This window comes from Podarcis vaucheri, assembly GCF_965113315.1.
Source record: "Podarcis vaucheri genome assembly, chromosome: Z".
NCBI lineage: Eukaryota > Metazoa > Chordata > Lepidosauria > Squamata > Lacertidae > Podarcis > Podarcis vaucheri.
Window position 1 is genome coordinate 45,154,873 of NC_138758.1, and position 13,122 is coordinate 45,167,994.

Genomic DNA, 13,122 nt, shown 5'->3' on the forward strand with positions numbered 1-13,122 from the left:
CTCATTCGTCACATCTATGGGTGCTGCTATGTGCCCTCTGTCTTTGAGCTCTTTGCTTTCCTACTTTCAAGACTCGCTGGGTTCTGGGAGATGTAGTGTTTAGGATGCTTTCTAATGACAGCATGTCAGTCAGCTGTCACTCTGCTTCTGCCTCCTCCTCTCCCATTATTTCCCAGCTTTCCCCCTCATCCGTCTCTGAACTCTGAACTCCTGCAAACCACTGTTGTAAATCTACACTGTCTTCCTCTTCCTCTACCCTGGAAGGGTCAGAATGGGGAGGCAATCTCCACCATTCTTCCTCTGCCCAGTCCCTGACACCTTGGCAAGGTTCCCTTTAATGCCAAATTACCGTATTTTTCGCTCTATAACACGCACCCGACCATAACACGTACGTAGTTTTTAGAGGAGGAAAATCTGTAGGCATGCCACCCGTAGGCATTCCCTCCATAACACGCACAGACTTTCCCCCTTACTTTTTAGGAGGAAAAAAGTGAGTGTTATGGTGCAAAAAATACGGTAATTACCAATTAATCCCAAATTAATACCATTTGGTGGTACTGGGTCATTCACAGAGGGTCTTGGCACTGCCATTTTAATTTCTGACAATACCCCCAAATGTGGTGTCCTTATGTGTACTTGTGGGGAATTTAAATTGCATCTTGGTGCTGGAGGATATTTTTTTTATGGGTGCCCTGGAAAGGCATCAGCAATGGGGACAGGTGGGGGAAGCACTTTGGACCTCCTTTAGGGATGAAAGGTAAGGTGTGTAATATATCTAAGTTATTATTATAATTGTAAAACCAATTTTCTGTCACACTGCTTAATAATGTGGAGTAACTGTGCAATAATCCCAGGTTAAATTTAGAATAATAAAATCTCAGGAGACAAGAAAACCTCCTAGGTCAGCTAATTCCATGCCTAGCCATCAGCTGCAAGGTGAAGAGAACAGGGAGGTACAAAGAGAATCATGCCCGATTCTGAAAAGCTTACTATCCAGGCAGTGAGGGAAACCTGGAGACTTCCTCAACCCACCTTGACTTTAGGACTACAGAAGAGCTGGGCTTTGGTGAGAAGCTCCGCATGCCACTAGACAGAATGCAGTAGGTATTGCTGGTGACAGGTATTCATTTGTCTCACACAAAATGCTGATTCAGAGGAAGGCCAGGGAGCCTTCTACAGCTTGGGGGCCACATTCCTTTCTGGGTGACATGCCAGTTGTGGGCAGGGTCAGAGGCAAAAGTGGGCAGAGTGATGAATGAAACATTTACCTGAATGAAACAGGGACACATTCCTCCCAGGCAAAAAACATTCGAGGACAGCGCAAAGCAGTTCTGGTGAGGATAGTGGCCTGAGGACAGTTGTGAGGGCCACACAGAAAAGACTAGAGAGCCATATTCAGTGGCCAGGCCCAAGACTCCCTACCCCTGGTGAAGAGTGACACTTTATTATAGAAGCATACTCTACATCTAAGTTCATACTAGGAGGATGTCCATTCATGCACCTTCGTCCTCCATGCTACATCGAGCACCTGAATTAGTTCCTCTTTTCTATGTTAACTCCCTCCATTCTAATCCTCTCATGGTCTTCCATGAAGACTTTCCTGGACGACTACTGCTGCACCAGCTGTCTGGCATTCTTTGCCTTCAAAAACACCTAACATTGGAAAATCGAGGCCAGGTTTTAAAATAGCACCATCCTGCACATGAGGACACCCAACTGGAGGACTGTCCAATGTGATGAAAGGCTCATGTCCTTTTCAAACTTTGTTTTAACCTATGTTGTGTCTTGCCAATTATGTACCGTATTTTTCGCCCTATAGGACGCACTTTTTCCCCTCCAAAAATGAAGGGGAAATGTGTGTGCGTCCTACGGGGCGAATGCAGGCTTTCGCTGAAGCCTGGAGAGCGAGAGGGCTCAGTGGGCACCGACCCCTCTCGCACTTCAGGCTTCAGGAAGCTCTCCACTAGCTGTGGGAGAGCTGCACGAAGTCGCACAGCTCTCCCACGGCTAGCGGAGAGCTTGCCTGCACCCAGAAGCTTGGGGCGCACTGAGCTCAGCATGCTCCAAGCTTTGGGCTTTGCGCAGCTCTCCCACGGCTAGCGGAGAGCTTGCCTGCACCCAGAAGCTTGGGGCGCACTGAGCTCAGCATGCTCCAAGCTTTGGGCTTTGCGCAGCTCTCCCACGGCTAGCGGAGAGCTTGCCTGCACCCAGAAGCTTGGGGCGCACTGAGCTCAGCATGCTCCAAGCTTTGGGCTTTGCGCAGCTCTCCCACGGCTAGCGGAGAGCTTGCCTGCACCCAGAAGCTTGGGGCGCACTGAGCTCAGCATGCCCCAAGCTTTGGGCTTTGCACAGCTCTCCCACGGCTAGCGGAGAGCTTGCCTGCACCCAGAAGCTTGGGGCGCGCTGAGCTCAGCATGCCCCAAGCTTTGGGCTTTGCGCAGCTCTCCCACGGCTAGCGGAGAGCTTGCCTGCACCCAGAAGCGTGGGGCGCGCTGAGCTCAGCATGCCCCAAGCTTCAGGCTTTGCGCAGCTCTCCCACGGCTAGCGGGTAGCAGCCTGTTCTGGGGGCTGGGGTCGGGGGAAGCTCAGTCTTCCCCTGCCCCAGCCCCGCACCTGGGAAAAAAAAATAATTTCTTTCCCCTTTATTCGCCCCCCCCAAAAAAAAACTAGGTGCATCCTATGGGCCGGTGTGCCCTATGGGGCGAAAAATATGGTAAAAGTCTGAGAGGTTTTGCCAATTTCCCATTGCCAGATCATACCCAGTGCAATGGGAAAGCTCCACACCAAGAAATTTCCTATTCCCCGCCTCTTTTTGTTTCCCATGGCTAAACAGGAAATAGCTTGACATGTCAGAGGTTCCATTTGGAAGAAGAAACTCACATTTGAGTCCTTCTTTTTTGTTCTCTAGGATAGCAGATCTATAAGCACAACAATGTTCAATGCTGTTAAATCGAATAACGAGGAGATGAAGGTTTTATGGTCAGATTTGCAGGAGTGGACTAGATGACCCTTGAGGTACCTTCCAACTTTACAATTCTATGATATTGGAGGGGGAGTCATGCTGATGTATATTGTGCTCTAGGAGGCTTGGGTTGATCAGAATGGAGTATACATTTCCAGAGTTAATGCTTAATACATACTTCTGGTAAATGAACCACCACAGCTGCCAGAGGACTGTGAAAATTTGTGTCCCAGGCTTTTTAGACTTGTCTACCCATGTACTATCTGAAACCAAAGTGGTGTATTGGTTGCCAGATGTGATTTTTTTTCAGCTCCCCCCCCAAAAAAAAAATGGGTTTAGGTCTACTCCAGCCTTATTGGAGCTTAGGTGATGCTAGAAGTACCTGGATAAAAAGCTGGATAAAACTGTTATAATACAGTGGTACCTTGGTTTATGAACCTAATCTGTTCCGGAAGTACGTTCTTAAACCAAAATAATTCTTAAACCGAGGCGCACTTTCCCTAATGAGGCCTCCCACTCCCAGTGCCCTTCCACTGTTCGGCTTCCATTCTAAGACCAAGGTAAAGTTCGCTAACTGGGACACTACTTCCAGTTTTGCGGAGTTCGTAAACCAAATAGTTCGTAAACAGGGCTGTTCTTAAACTGAGGTACCACTGTACTCACAACTCATCTGCAGAGGGGAAAAAATCTGTCTGAGTTATCTTTTTCACCTTCCTTTTTCACTGTCATTTAATATTACCGTAATACAAATATTGTTATTGTACTCCACTTCCTTTGGAACCGTCCCACATCCTGCTACCAACACTACCACACCCCTTTCCATCAGCATCAAATCTTCTTCCCTCCCATCATGGCTTGCCTATTTTTAGAACTGGCTCTTCCCAGTATCTCTTCTAAGTTGAGTGAAGGGTGATCTGGCGCTTTGGTGGCAGGAGTTTCCTCCCTAACCATTCAGCCCAATTAACGCGGCTGCGTGAGAAGGCCCTTTTTGTGCTTGGTGATTATCTGTGAAAATGCAAATTTGAACTTCCTTCACCACAGCAAGCTAACAAGATAATGACTATTTTCACTCACTGAACAGATTACAAACATCTGTGGAGAAGATGCAGTGTGTTCTATGGTGCAGGAAAGGTGGGTGGAGAGCAAGCTATGGGAAGCTGTTTCTTTCCAGTTTTCTTGGGAAGTAAGAACACTTTGGCAGGGACTACATGGCCTGGAGGCAGGGAAACCCCCCAGCTCTAATAGTTATGTTCTACTTCTGGTCTTGGAGGTCATTTGCCTCTGGATTCCAGCTGCTATGAATCACAGGTAGGGAGAATGTTGTTGCACTCCTTTTTGTGGGGTTCCCAGAGGCATCTGGCATCTGCCCACTGTGAGAACAAACTGCTGGGCTACATGGACCATTGGCCAAGTGTTCTTACTCCACTGTCACAGAAGCTCTTTGCCAATGCTGTTGGGTTCAATCTGGCAGTGTTGGGGAACCTGTCATCCTCCAAATGTTGTGTAGCTGCAGCTCTTGTTACCATTTGCCGGGGTGAATGGAACAGGGAATTTGAGTCCATCAGCATATCAAGGGCCACCTATTCCATGCTCCCTTGCTGCAACTGGGACCCAACCACTTCACCCCTGACGGTTCGTCCATACTTTTGCTTGTCTTATGCATAGAAAGTACAGGTCCAAGCAGTTTCCCCCTTGCCCTGCTTCTTTCCCAGGGAAAATCTGCTCTTTAGCTCTAAATCAGAGCAAACATCAATCTTGCTCAATCTCTGCTGGAAAAGCGTTCCATAACAACAGAACCTGTGGCAGTAAATGCTTGACTTCTGATTGAGATCAATCAGGTCTCTGTAACATTTTTGTGTGTGCAGGGGGGTAGGACTCAGGCAGTCCCTAAGGTATCCTGGACAAAAGTTGTTCAGGGCTTTGTGTATCAACAAAAAAGCCTTGAACATAGCCTGCTAGCATATCAACTGCCAGAGTATATGTTAGCAGACATGTCGCCCCACCAGCAGTCTAGCCACTGCATTCTGCCCCACTGGAGTTTCCAGACCAGTCCACAAGGTCATATAGGTATTCTACCTTTCTGTATTAAAATATACTTGGGGCTGCTTACATATTAACAATAATATAACTTAATATATGACAGCATATGAACAGCAGCAGCAGCACTTTAAAAGCAGAGAACATTAAAAGCAGCCAGATTTTGGAAAATAGTACCTGGAATATGTCTTGAATTTACTAAAGGCACAGTTTTGCCTTATTCAGAGCAGCTATTCCATCTATTATTTTACATTTCACACCCTTCACTGAAGATCTAAATAGCAAAACCAGACAAAGAGAATACAGACAATGACAAAATATGCTACGTAATGTTGCCCAATCTGTAGTTATTCAAAGCCTAGCATTTGGCAGGGGGACAGGTGGGAGGAGCCATACTTAAAATTAATATCAGATCCTTTCAGGTTCCCTCCTTATATTGTTTGCAGAGTAGGGCACAGTCAAAACGGATGCCAGCCCCAAAGATCTTCAGCTAATACATTGCCTTCTTACCACCTTAACCAATGCTGCGGATGATATGTGCAGCCTTGCAGAAACAAGTAAGGTGTTTACCCACTTGTGTTGCAACAAGGCTCCCCTGACCTTGGGGAGCTCATCTGCATGCAGAGAAATGCAAAGGCCAAATTATCTAAAAGAGACGTTGGCACAGGCAAGAAGAGCCGGCTTGTTCAAAATGGATCTTGAGGAACTAATGCTGTTCTCGGATGGCAGGAGAGCCTTTTTTTTTTTTTTGCACACTGCTTTGAATTTCCCTGCGTGAGCCTGCATATCAAGTGGGAACCGACGGAGCCAGCCAATTGCCACGAGAGTACCGCTCCCCCGCTTAAACGGCAAAGGGCTCAGTTTTTCTCTCTAGCCAGCACGTCCCTCAGTCCAATCCTTCGGCACAGCATGTGCTGTGGAGGTATTAGCCCGGGTTCAAAAACTATCATTACCCTCCAACCAATATGTCCGAGGCTTTAGAGCGCTGAACAGGTAATAGAATTGCGCGTGCACACATACAAAAACCCATAATAAAAGGGAATGAAATAGAAGCCAGCCCCGGGGAAGCAGATCTATCTATTATGCCAAGCTGAAGGGTAAGAGGTAAACAAGCTATTCAAGGCACTGAGAAATGCGGTGCTCTTCAGGGCAGGAATAATAAACAGACCAATTATTCTTTTTACATTTAGGTACTGCAAAGGACCCCTCTTTTGAAAATCAATGAAATTAATTTAATGTTGTTACATGCTTTACATTTAATATTCCCCAAGAGCTATTCAAAATGTGCTCAAAGATCTAAAGGGTCTTCCTTCATCCTGAGATCAGAATCACAGGCTTTTGTTTGACAGGGTTGGTCAATAAACCAGAGATACAAGACCTTTCCTGGAAATACATAACCAAGAGGTAAAGAGAAAGGCCAAAATATTGCCAAGCTAAATAATACCACCTGACCCTTAACTGAAGGAAATTTCCTTACAAAAAGTCAGAGAATTAGTTCATCTAGCTTCATACTGTCTGCACAGACTGGCAGCAGCTCTCCACTGTTTAAAACGGGGCATATTCCCAGCCCTACTTGGGGGATGCCAGGAGTTGAGCTTGGGATCTTCTGCATGCAAAGGAGATGCTCTGTCATTCAGCAATGGCTTCCCCCCATAATGCTTCTACTATTTTTGCTTGTAAGATTTTATAATGCTGTATTGTTTTTAACATTTGATTGGAAGCCGCCCAGAGTGGCTGGGGAAACTCAGCCAGATGGACGGGGTATAAATAATAAATTATTACTACTACTACTACTACTACTACTACTACTACTACTACTACTATGGTTTTTTGTAATATATTAAGATAAACGAAACAAATCTAGACAAAAACAAAGAAAACAAAAATGTAGAGTCCTCTCTCAAAGGTAGATCTTAATCCTTTGATTAATATCAAAGAAGGGGGTGGACCCTCCCAGCTCTCACCTGGGAGCTTCCCTTTCTTCTCCCAGCCTCCCACCCTGGGAGATCTTCCCTTCCCTGCCTCTCACACAGGAACCTTCATCAACCATCCATCACCTTCATGTGCTTACAATCCCCCGTAATGCTTCTGCTGATCCTCAAGCTGCTTTTCCTCTGCACTGGATTTTACATTGCAAACTTCATTTTTTTTTATAAGATTTTTATTAGTTTTACAAAGTTTTTTAAACAAACATGTGTGTGTTTACATTGCAAACTTCAGATGGGAATCTTTTCTCACCCTACTTACAGAGCTGTAGCCTTTCTTTTCATGATATCCTCACAGTATCCTCATTCATATGCTGGCCTTTTAGCATGAGCCAACAAGCCAGACTCTCATAATTCTGCAGACACACAGAAAGGACTAAGGGGGTGCACTACGTAAAGGGGCTTACAGTTCATGCCGCTCACTGCAAAGAAAGACATATGTCTACCATTTTTTTAAAAAAATGGAACAGTGGTTGGTACTTCTCTAGGGCTTATGCTTAAAGAGTTAGCCTCACTTCTATTACAGTTAGGACAGGAGCACAACAGCAGCCACCAGGTTATAAATAAATGCACTTATTTAATTATTTTCAACCTATATCCCACCCTTCCTCCTGAAGCATCCCAGAGTGGCAGATACATCACCCCTAGCAAGGCCTCGCCTGCCAATGATACGTTCCAAAATCATTGATATTGAGGAAGCCATTCATTTAGGTACTTGGGTGCTAGCAGCACCTTGTCTTGGGCTCAGTAGCGTGCTGGCAGCCTGTGCAGTGCTTTTGGGATTGGTGACACACAGTCCCACTGAGATGCCCCACTTACTATCCTAACATATGAGAAGGGGGGAAATATCATTTGGTCTATCAATGGTTACTAACTGCAATGACTATATGGAACTTCCAGGACCTGTCACAGGATGCCTCCGAGGGGAAAGAGACTTAGTGCTGGCCACCAGACAAAGGCTTTTTACACCTGCCTTGTCCCACCCTACAACCCTAGGAGCCCTCAAAAGGGAGTTGCTGCCACGGGCATTATGTGGATGTGTCTTTTGATGAACTGAGTAGAAGATATCCGAAGGTATCTGAAAAAGTGTGCATGCAAAAAATAAGGTATCTGAAAAAGTGTGCATGAAAGCTCATACCAATAACAAACTTACTTGGTCTCTAAGGTGCTACTGGAAGGAATTTTTTTATTTTGAGTAGAAGACTGTGAGCCATGGAGGTGGGGAGTGTGTGTATATGAATTCAGCGGTGCTTAGATTATTTTTTGGTTGCTATTTTGTTAATGTTGTTAATATTGTTTTATAGATTATGACTGCTGTAATACTTTGTGAATCCTATAATATGACTTTTTTTGTAATAGTACTGATTAGCTTATTTTTTTAGTTATTTTGTTAATAGTGTTTTAGGGATGGCTATTGCTTTACTGATTATTTGTAATTGTTTTACCAATTATTTGTTATTCTATAAGCTTTATGTTGGATTAGTTATGTTCTATTACATTATTATTTACTGTTTGTAAGCTGCTTTGTGATTAATCTGAATGAAAAGTGGCATAGAAATATAATCAATCAATCAATTTCAGTCACTGGATAATAATTGTGGGATACTGATCTCAAGGTCAGACCACAGCTGGAATACTGTGCCTGGTTCTCGGCATCACAATTTAAGAAAGATATTGACAAGTTGGAACATGTGCAGAGGAGGACAACCAAGATGTTTAAGGGTTTGGAAACCAAGCCTTATGAGGAACAAATTGAGGGAACTTGGTATGTTGCCTGTGGTTGGTTGGTTGGTTGTTGTTGTTGTTGTTGTTGTTGTTATACCCTACCCATCTGGCTGGGTTTCCCCAGGCACTCTGGTCTGCTTACAGCAAATATAAAAAGGTAGTAAAATGTCAAACATTAAAAACTTCTGGATACAGGGCTGCCTTCAGATGTCTTCTAAAAGTTGATTTGTGGTGGGGGTTTTTTGCCAATTATTTTTATTGATTTTCCAAATTATTACAAATCAAACCAAATTAATTCAGTTTAGTACAACTTCTATTAAAAAAAAAATGGTTTCCCACTCTCGTTATAGGGTATGTCCAAGATGTATCTACACTGCTGTGTCAATTCTCATTTAGTCTTTAGATGACATCACTTCATATTTGCCAATAGTATTGCATTCATTCAGTTGCCCCTTTACAGCCCTTCAAACAGCAAACAGCTCAATTAAACGTTAGTATATATAATCCAAACAGCATGTGTAGTTTTTTTCATTGAACTCCTTTTCCCACTCAAATCCTCATGCTCACTGTTCCAGTCGTAGATCTTTCCCTGGTCGAGTGTCTGTTTTGTATGTGTGTTCATTCAAGGATGCACAGCATTCCAATGATAACACAGCCACACAGCAATCTGTTTGACTGCAGCCAAACATGCAGAGCAAATCTTCCAGACCTTTTCTCTGAGCCATTGGATCCTACCCTGTTATGCCGGTTGTAACACAAGTCTCTCTCAAATTCTACCTCTCCTAGGCTCCATAGCAGTTAAGCTGCAGGTTATTTTTTCACTGCATTCCGTCTCTCACAACGCCCCATCTGGAGATGGTAATAAATATCACCCATTCACTCCTCAATCAAGGGGGATAAAGTGTTGACGTATAAAGCCGTGTTGACGTACAAAGCCGTATTGAATTCCTTGTGAAACATAAATCAGATGTATTCCCCTCCTTCTCATCCAAGAAGAAACATACAAACAACCAACTACACATGCCTCTTTCCATTGTGCAGGGGAGGGCAGAGGGAAAGGAAACCATATCCAATAATCATAAGAAAACAAAAAGCACCCTGCGCTCCTCTTTTCCCATTCATGCCTGTTGCAGGAATTTTTCAAAGCTTTAAAATATCATTCAAATACTTTCAAAAGTATCAGTTCTTTCAGCAATTGATTAATCGCAGCCTGTTTGCATATCCTGCTTCAGAAATGCCTCATGATTCATCCAATTAGCTGAATTAAGGAGGAACATTTCCACAAATCATGCTGGAAAATGGAGGCTCGTTCCTTGGCAGGGGCTCGCTTCCAGGTCACTCCTGTCCTGCCTTCCGAAGTAGCAGACACGGGTTCAAGTGGCACTGCGGGTGCCACAGTCTTTCTAGTAACCCTGGAAAGTTTCAGGAGGGTTTATGCCTCATTTCCTCCCTCCCCACTGCCTGAACTTCTTCACAACTCATGGAGGAATGGCAGAGAATGCCCACTATTAAATGTGGGGGTGACCAGAAACCGTAAAGTTGTGTAGTTCTTTATCTTCTTGAAATCTGATGGGCGGGCATTCCCCAGGGAGGGTGCCACTGCCAAGAAGGCCCTCTCCCTGGTTCCCTGTAACGTCTCACAGTGAGGGTACAGCCAGAAGACCCTCAGAGGGGGACCTCAGTGCCTGGGCTGAGCAATGGGGGTGGAAACGCTCCTTCAGGTATACTGGGCTGAGACCATTTAGCTTGGAAAAGAGACTGAGACTGAGAGAAGATATGAAAGCCATCTCCAATATTTCAAGGGCTGTCACAAGGAAGACAGAGAAAGCTTGTTTCCTCCTGCTCTGGAGGTAGGACATGAACCAATGGCTTCAGGTTACAAGAAAGGAGATTCCAACTAAACATCAGGAAGAACTTTCTAACAATAAGAGCTGTTTGATGGAGGAATGGTCTCACTTGAGAAGTTATGGACTCTCCTTCCTTGCATTTTTTTAAGCAGAGGTTGGATGGCCATCTGTCATGGATGTTTTGGTTAGTTTCCTGCAATGCAGAGAGTTGGACATAGAATCATAGGGTTGGAAGGGACCCTGAGGATCATCCATTCCAACCCACTGCAATGCAGGAATATGCAGCTGCCCATACAGGGATCGAACCTGCCACCTTGGCATCATCAGCACCATGTCCTAACCAGCTGAGCTATCCAGGCTAACCTGCTAGTCACTGTGAGAATGAACCGCGAGAAAGCTAAGAACATCAGTTGCTCTATCCTATTTTGCCTCTGGCACTGCCCATCACTGGCATATGGTCTCTGCATGGATGGGCCTTGGTAATATGGCACCCTGTGTGAGGCCAAAATTAGATGCTCCTCACCAGAGCTGCCTTACCAAAGATGGGAAAGGGAGGTGCTGGGTTTTGGGAAGGAGGTCTTCCGTCTCCTTCCCAAAGCTGGGCAAGCACTAACTAGGCTTTGGGCAGCAGGCGGGCATACTCTAGGACCCTGGTAGAGCTCTCATGCCTCCTTCCCAAAGCCCAGTGCCTCTGGCTCAGAGCTCTGTGCAGGGCAACCAGCCACGATGCCCTAAATCCCTAAAATGGTGATGAGCACCCTAAAGGGGTGCTCATCAATGGTTCCTCTTCATCCTGGAGAAGAGTGACCAGTGGGGTGCCACAGGGTTCTGTCTTGGGCCCGGTCTTATTCAACATCTTTATCAACGACTTGGATGATGGACTCAAGGGCATCCTGATCAAATTTGCAGATGACACCAAACTGGGAGGGGTGGCTAACACCCCAGAGGACAGGATCACACTTCAAAACGACCTTGACAGATTAGAGAACTGGGCCAAAACAAACAAGATGAACTTTAACAGGGAGAAATGTAAAGTATTGCACTTGGGCAAAAAAAAATGAGAGGCACAAATACAAGATGGGGGACACCTGGCTTGAGAGCAGTACATGTGAAAAGGATCTAGGAGTCTTGGTTGACCACAAACTTGACATGAGCCAACAGTGTGACGCGGCAGCTAAAAAAGCCAATGCAATTCTGGGCCTCATCAACAGGAGTATAGCATCTAGATCAAGGGAAGTAATAGTGCCACTGTATTCTGCTCTGGTCAGACCTCACCTGGAGTACTGTGTCCACTTCTGGGCACCACAGTTCAAGAAGGACACTGACAAACTGGAACGTGTCCAGAGGAGGGCAACCAAAATGGTCAAAGGCCTGGAAACGATGCCTTATGAGGAACGGTAAAGGGAGCTGGGCATGTTTAGCCTGGAGAAGAGGAGGTTAAGGGGTGATATGATAGCCATGTTCAAATATATAAAAGGATGTCATATAGAGGAAGGAGAAAGGTTGTTTTCTGCTGCTCCAGAGAAGCGGACACGGAGCAATGGATCCAAACTACAAGAAAGAAGAATCCACCTAAACATTAGGAAGAACTTCCTGACAGTAAGAGCTGTTCGACAGTGGAATTTGCTGCCAAGGAGTGTGGTGGAGTCTCCTTTTTTGGAGGTCTTTAAGCAGAGGCTTGACAACCATATGTCAGGAGTGCTCTGATGGTGTTTCCTGCTTGGCAGGGGGTTGGACTCGATGGCCCTTGTGGTCTATTCCAACTCTATGATTCTATGATTCTACGAAATCAGCCTCTGTCTCAGGAAGGTTTTCCATAAAGAAAGGTGGCCCTCACTGTCTTGTTGTTGTTGTTGTTGTTGTTGTTGTTGTTGTTGTTGTTGTTAATGTATAGAGGTGCCTTTGGTCTGATTGAGCAGGGCTCTTCTTTATGTTCTTAAAGGGCAATAAGGTGAGGTAGGGATGTATAGCCCAAGGTTTCATTTTCAAATTCTTAAGAGCAGGTTCAGTTTGAGCCATGTGAATAATCCATAACTGAGTGGCAAACCAGAAGAAAGAAAGTGTATCTGAAGAAGTGTGCATGCACACGAAAGCTCATACCAAGAACTAACTTAGTTGGTCTTTAAGGTGCTACTGGAAGGAATTTTTTTATTCAGAAGAAAGAAAGTACAGTGGTACATTGGGTTAAGTATTTAATTCGTTCTGGAGGTCCGTTCTTAACCTGAAACTGTTCTTAACCTGAAGCACCACTTTAGCTAATGGGGCCTCCTGCTGCCACTGCACCACCAGAGCACAATTTCTGTTCTCATCCTGAAGCAAAGTTCTTAACCTGAAGCACTATTTCTGGGTTAGCGGAGTCCGTAACCTGAAGCGTATGTAACCTGAAGCGTATGTAACCTGAGGTACCACTGTAGGTGATAAGGAAGGGTGGGGTCTGGGGAAAGGATGTTGGGGGGGGGGAACGACACTGCTTTTCAGCTCTTGGTTGCAGATATTGCTCTCTAGCTGTCATGCATGACCCATAATCATCATGGAGTTTTATTGAGAAGCAACAGTGAGGGAGATG

The 13,122-nt window shown here is 45.1% G+C and overlaps 1 protein-coding gene and 1 long non-coding RNA gene across 5 annotated transcripts in view; one reads left to right on the forward strand and one right to left on the reverse strand.

The window, feature by feature from the left end:
- Nucleotides 1–13,122, reverse strand: part of ASTN2 (astrotactin 2) — a 672,988-nt gene that overhangs the window by 219,089 nt on the left and 440,777 nt on the right. The window contains exon 1 of one of the 4 annotated variants that reach the window (XM_082208799.1): nt 5,177–5,195. The exons of the other annotated variants lie outside the window; for them this stretch is intronic. The gene's annotated coding sequence lies outside the window, so the exon portion shown is untranslated. Of the gene's footprint in view, nt 1–5,176; nt 5,196–13,122 lie in introns of those variants that run through there. 4 annotated transcript variants of the gene reach the window in all.
- The window catches only part of LOC309524411, a 409,164-nt gene that overhangs the window by 78,261 nt on the left and 317,781 nt on the right, over nt 1–13,122 (forward strand). The gene's annotated exons all lie outside the window — the stretch shown is intronic.